Here is a 7,101-nt window from a genome sequence, read left to right on the forward strand (position 1 = left end):
ATTTAAACAATGGAATACTACATAGCCACAAAAAAGAAGAAAACCTTACTTTTTGTAACAGCATGGATGGACCTGGAGATTATTATGCTAAGTGAAATAGGCCAGGCAAAAAAAAAAAGACAAACACCATATGATCTCACTTATATATAGAATCTACTGAACACAATAAAAGGAGGAAAAAAAATAGAAACAGAGGCAGTGCCACAGGCAGCATATGGACAGCTGTCAAGGGGAAAGGGGGATGAGGAGATGGGATCAGAGAAGGTGAAAGGTTAGCCAAAATTATATATATGTAAATATATAACACATAGATACAGATAATAGGGTAGCAGTAGCCAGAGGGAAAGGGGGGTAGAGGTAGGGATGGGGGGGCAAAGGGGAGAAATGGAGGTGGAAAGAAACTTTGCATGGGGCATGATGCAGTGTGTAGAAAGTGTTATATTGACTGGGACACTTCAAACCATGTCAATACTATAAATTAAAAGTAAAAATTAAAAATTATTTCTAAATTAAAAATAAATAAATACAATGATACAAAGCTTAGCATAGCTCCTGGGTAAGGATGACTTGCAAATTTTTAATGTATTCCATATTTTTTTATTTAAAAAATGATAAAGCTTATTATTTTTTTTAAAGTCCTGTTTAAAAGTGGCCTTTCTGCAGTGCTCAGGTATCACCTTCCCTCCTGCCAACTGCCTGAGTCAATTGGTGAGAGCAGCAGAGGTTGAACCTCACACTGTTTCCAACCAGAGCAGGATTCTGAGTTAGGACCCTAGTGCCACCAGATGATCTTTCTAAAATGTGACTGTGATAATGAGGCTCCCCTGTGTAACACCAGTCAGTGATTTTCTATTGCCTTTCAGAAAAACTCTCATTCCTGCTGTGTGGCTACAGGCGAGTTATTAAACCTCTCTCTAGCTCAATTTCTTCTTCTATAAAATGGTGATAATAATTGTGAAGGAAATGTATGTAAAGCACTTAGGACAAAGCTAATGAATACTCCATGTTATTATCATTGATGTTATCTCAGCAGCCACGTCCTTCTCAGTTTTCTCTTTATGCCATCTTGCAGCCAGGCTCTTCAGTGAGTTCCTCAAATTTCCCATAACCTTTTCTCCTGCATGCATTGGCCTGTGGTTTTCTTTCTGTTTGCTACTCTCTCTTCGTCTTCTTGGCCCTTGGCCATTTTCAGTCCTGTTAATTTATAAACTGTCAGCTTAAATGCATATTATCGAGATGGCCATCTATGACACCAGGGCCAGGTTTGCTTCCCCCAATATATGATGCACTGCATACTTCCTGTACTATAATATGCATCATACATTACTTTTACATCTTGCTGAAATATCCATAAAGAATAGATTCGCTTTGCTTGCCACTGTATTTCTCAGTAGAAAGCACAGTGTACTCAGGGTGGTAGGAATTATAATGCAATGAAAAAGAAATCTTAGCATGTTACACTGATAAAAGATTAGTCCTTGATCCAATACAATTAGTGACAAGATAGTTCCACAGTATTTTCACAATAAATCCCTGGCTGATGGATATCCATTGTGGGATTCAGCCAGTTCGCAACGGCTCGGCAGAACCGATACCTACTTTTTTGTTGAGTTCAGCGAACTGGTTGTTAAAATGGCACTAGTAATCAGGGTTCTCTCTAAGATGGGCACTTGGGCAGCCAATGTGGAAATCACAAATTTACATTCCTTACTGATTTTTAACATTCATCTGCACAACGGTATATTCTAAGCACCCAAAAGAATGTTCATTCCATCTATGTGTGAAACAAATTGCAAGTGAGAATGCCAATCAAGAAGCAATATGGAAATATCTTAAATAACAGTTTGTTTTCTGTCAGGTATTATTTACTATTTTTTCATTAACATTTTAAAACACACAACATAATCTAGTTTTGTGTACCTCTTTTATTCTTATTTAAGTATTAAATGCATGAAATAATAAACTACTTTTTGGTATATATATATTTTTATACTTAAAATGAGCATTAGGGCAGAGAACTGGTTGTTAAATTATTTTAATCCCACCACTGTGGATACCCCAGGCCCAGGAACAGTACTGGTCTCATGATAGAGAGAAAGGGAACACTGCTTTCCTTCACGCTCCCATGCCAAGGTGGCACATTGAATTTCTCCTCACATTATATTGGCTAAAGTAGGTCACATGGCAAAGCCTAATGCCAAGCAGATGGGAAATACACATGCAGAAAGGGCACTAGAGTTGCATATGTATGTGGTCAATTTTTTCAAACCATACCAGGATAGCACTTTGGACATAAAAAAATAACAGATTGAGCAACAACAACAACAAAAATTCCCTGTGATTTGATTGCTTACTCCTAGCAAAATATGAACATGGACATCTGAGGTTATATCCAGTCTCATTAGGAATACATGGTAAAAAGAGAGGTCAGTAACTCTGACCTCTCAGGTGAGCCCCCGAAAGCTGTTCAAACAGCTAAATAAGAGCAAACAGAGCAAAGCCAGGGCTAAAAAATCAATCACCAAAGGAGCATTTGGGATCTTGCTTCCCAGCATATATTGTCAGTTCAGCTTATAGAAATTATAAAAATTAAAAATATATATATAAAATATAAATCACCAATCATAAAGCAAGTGCTCTTTCAATGAAAACAGCCTTCCCATAAGGAATGTCATGAAATGTGAATCACTGGGAGAGATAGCCATTTAACGGATGAGGAAACTGAGACCCAGAGAGGTGAAGTGACTTTCTCAAAGTTATCCACATTATTCGTTCTGTTTTGCCTGGACATATAGAACCTTAAGGAAACCTAAGTTGTTTCAGCATCGAGGACAATATCTGCTCTTCAAGAGGTGCTCAAAGAATTATTTGTTGAATTGAACTGAAATGAATTGATTGAGTTCAATTAATTTGAATTGAATTAGTTTAGTTGAAATGAAATGACACAAAATGTGGAGATGCATGTTTTGCACACTCCATAGCCCGCGTTTCCATTTCCCTCGGAGCTTTAGACTTGCCAAAGCAGCAAGTTAATACACAGTAAGTAGGACTTTGTTAGTTTCTCCTCTCCAATACCCTCATCTTTTGCTTTTCCCATATTTATAACTGCCTTCCTTCTTTGAGCAGAAATAAATTAATATATTGAAACTTTATCATCTCATGACATTTACAGAACAATATAGGGCCCCTAAAGATAATTAGACAAAGAACTTGATTCCCTCTGAGCTAAACAGACCATCTAAAAAGTGACATAACCCAGATGCTCCTAAGCAGCAGGAACAAATGCCATTAAGTTGCTGTCTCCTGACAACTAAGTGATATGTACGAGGTATAAGAATTAAATTTGGAGAAAGAATACAGATTCTGGCTGGTCTCCAGGGCTGAGGGATATTAAATAAGAAAGAAACAATAGCACTGTCAAGTCTAATTGTTTAAACCATAAAACTCTTTCCATATGCCCTGAGATGAATAGAGTTTATAGAATTGGGATGCACTGGGAAGTTATGCAAAGAAAGAATGGCATGCATCATTTGGATTGAAAATCTTGTCAGCAGGAAATTTAACTCTGCTTTCTTTACCTTCTTCTTATGACCCACTGAAGCACTTAGACCAGGGATAGTCAACCTTTTTATACCTACCGCCCACTTTTGTATCTGTTAGTAGTAAAATTTTCTAACTGCCCATTGGTTCCACAGTAATGGTGATTTATCTATAAAGTAGGGAAGTAACTTTACTTTATAAAATTTATAAAGCAGAGTTACAGCAAGTTAAAGCATATAATAATAATTACTTACCAAGTACTTTATGTCGGGTTTTCACTAAATTTGGCAGAATAAATCTTTATAAAACAACTTACTATAGTTAAATCTATCTTTGGTTGCTCCACTACCACCCACCATGAAAGCTGGAATGCCCACTAGTGGGCGGTAGGGACCAGGTTGACTACCACTGACTTAAGACATTTGAAAATAGCTATAGGAAAAGCATATCATGGAGCCGCTTTAATACATCACAGATTTGACTATAGAATGAGATATGGGTAGGTTTTGTGGTCGATCAGAATTTGGTTCCAACCCTCAACATGCTTCTTTTTAATTTAAGACTCATATTTTCAGTTATAAATAGAGGTTATACGATATGCTAAGGATTAAATTAGCTAATGGACATAAAGTGATTGGCACTTAGTAGGTATTCATTACAATATAATTTTTTACTTTTTCTTTAAACACATAAAGATGCAATTTTTCACATGCAACTTCATATAAATCTGTGAATGAGAGACATTTTTCACTCTTTTACAATAAACTGAGAGATGCCTGTATTTCATCCCTTCAATTAACTAACATAGATTTACTAAGCAATATCCATGCACAAAACTCTGGTAGATACTATAAAGGTTATAGTCTTATTACACAAAATGTATGACATTAAGACATTTATTCAAGTTTCTTTTTATCAATTATGACATTAAGTAATCAGGATTAGCTGGCCTTCCAAGTGTGTCCTTTTTTTTATAGGCTATATGTGTTCAGTATGAAAAAATAATGAAGAGCTAACCACTTAGACTCAAGCTAGAAATAGTAGATTTTGTTATATACTATATAGATTTGGACATTATTTGTTTCCAGTTTTGTGTTACAGATATATATCTACAGCCTTGTATCTATACATCTATGTAATTGCATACACATTGCTTCATGGCAGAAGAGATCTATACTGGGAGTTCAATCCCTGCCTTCCCATATTCTAATGGGAATAAGAATTGCAACTATTTCTTCCAAAAATTTCAATTGCCTCATTGTAAAATAGATTTCCTGAATAGATGATTTCCAAAGCCACTCCCATATTATATGTTAAAAGTGTAGTATAAAACACTTGTGACTCTTTACTATATTGTATGTGCATATGCTTGTTGAAGTATATGTTTGTTTCCCAGAAACAGCTCTATAGCAATTTCACAAAGATAAGGGCCATCACACAAATACATAGTACATCAAGGTGTCAGTATATGAAAGCTACTCAGACTTTCAAACTGCTGTTTACTTTAGTATCTCCTGGGATGTAGTACAGAGATGGATTCAGTGGTAATATCAGAACTCTTTTTCTTTGGCCCCACAGGGATGCTCTCCACAGCACAGAAGAGATAATAGGCCAGTTGGACACAGAATTTTCAGAGGTTTAATTGACTTCACGATGGCTAACCCCAGTTTAAACCATTCAGCCTGTAATGCTGGTGGCTGAAGCCAGGCAGGTCCACGCTGGATTCAGGCAGACAGTGGAGAAACTGCAGAGATGGAAAGCGTTGGGCCATTCTGTTTAATAGAGTCTCACAACAGCAAACAATCACACAGGCAGGGAAAAACCTCTTCTCTGGCACACAAACAGCAAGAATGATCTCTCACAGTGGTGGGCAGGCAACCTGCCATCCACAATCCCCCATTTCTCATCTCCCTTGAGCACAAGCACCCACAGACTTATATAGGCTATGCACACGTGCCTCTGCCACGTGCTCACACACTAATCAAGCAAAGTGCCTGAAGCTGGTAAACCCTCAAGCAAGCCTAACATGAGCTGCCCCACATTTCACCCTTTTAGGGTTGCTCACCTCACAATAGGTGCCAAAACTGACAATTACAAAGGTATACCCTTTACAATGTCTCCCTGAGCACTCTACCCAGGGAGGTAATGGGAGGCCCACCTCCAACTCCTCACCCCACAGTGCCAACAAGGCCATCCATTGTAGGTGTGGGGGGGGGGGGTCCTGTACAGCTCAGAGCCATGTCCATTGAAACCAAAAAGTGTCCTTGGTGCATCTCTGCAGAGCAGCTTCCCAGTGTAGGAGGAGGGCCTCCACAGGTGCCATGGCCCCCCCACCAGGGTCTCTCAGACTGTCCAAAGGTGGCATGTCCATCCAACAAGGGAGCTGGTGCCAGTCCAAGAGTCAGTTCATGATAGACAGCCTAGCTGTCTATGCAAATCACCAAGGTAAAGGTCCATTATAGGCACCTAGGTTCACATGGGCCTCAGGCCTCACCCCTCATTCTTGCTGTCATGGCAGCTCTGAAGGTGCTGCCCCAAGGAGGAGCATGTGGCAACAGTGTCCAACCTCTCCACCTCTGTTCCAGAGAGCATAATTCCATCCACTCCTATGTCCCACAATCGCAGCAAGCCTACCAGAGATTCAGTAGCTACTCTTTGCTGCTGGGTTTTTACCTTCTGGATGACCACTGGCCAAGCTCTGAGTGTGTGGACAGCAGCTTCATCCATCCTGAGCCTCCTCATCCTCAGAATAGAAGCTGGAAATGCCTGCTCCTGCTGACTCAGAGCCACTCCACTGGCACAGCTCCATCTTCAAATCCTGCGCGCCAGCTCTTGGCCTGAAGCTGAATCCGCAGTCATTCCTCCAACAACTGCCACTGCCAATGTTCAACTTGCAGGGAAAACTGTAACTCGTGAACCTGTTCGGCCTCCTTCTCCAGTGTTTGCTTCAGTTCAAGCTGTTGATGCTGCTGGGTCCACCACTCACCCTGGAGCTCTCAACCTCGGGCCACCTCTTGCACAGAGCTCTCGGTTTTCTCTCATAGGGCTGTAAAAAACAGCGAGCCCACGATCCCCAGAAGGACAGCCATGGGGAGCCATAACCATGACCAGTCCTCTACCCCACCCCTCAAGGGTGGCTGCAGCTCCATACCCATCTGCTCCGAATCCTGCCCACTATGCCAGATGTAATGCTGGTGGCTAAGGCTAGGCAGGTCCACACTGGATTTGGGCAGACAGTAGAAAAACTGAGGAGCCAGGAATGGTTGGGCCATTCTGTTTAATAAAGTCTCACAACAGCTAACAAGCACGCAGGCAGGAGAAAATCTCTTCTCCGGCAGACAAACGGCAAGAATGGCCCCTCACAATGGCAAGCAAGCAACCTAACATCCACAATTTCCCATCTCTCATCTCTCTCGACCACAAGTACCCATTGCCTTATATAGGCTATGCACAGGTGCCTCTGCCACGTGCTCACGCACTAATCAAGCAAAGTGCCTGCAGCCAGTAAACCCGAAGCAAGCCTAACACAGCTGCCTCACACAGCCCCATCTCAAGACTAAC

At 40.5% G+C, this 7,101-nt stretch overlaps 1 pseudogene; it reads left to right on the top strand.

Annotated features, from left to right (window-relative positions):
• The first annotated feature begins 498 nt into the window (after nt 1-498).
• On the top strand, nt 499-597 carry LOC136327393 (U6 spliceosomal RNA; annotated as a pseudogene).
• The last annotated feature ends 6,504 nt before the right edge of the window (nt 598-7,101 follow it).

Source organism: Saccopteryx bilineata, chromosome 2 (assembly GCF_036850765.1).
Source record: "Saccopteryx bilineata isolate mSacBil1 chromosome 2, mSacBil1_pri_phased_curated, whole genome shotgun sequence".
NCBI lineage: Eukaryota > Metazoa > Chordata > Mammalia > Chiroptera > Emballonuridae > Saccopteryx > Saccopteryx bilineata.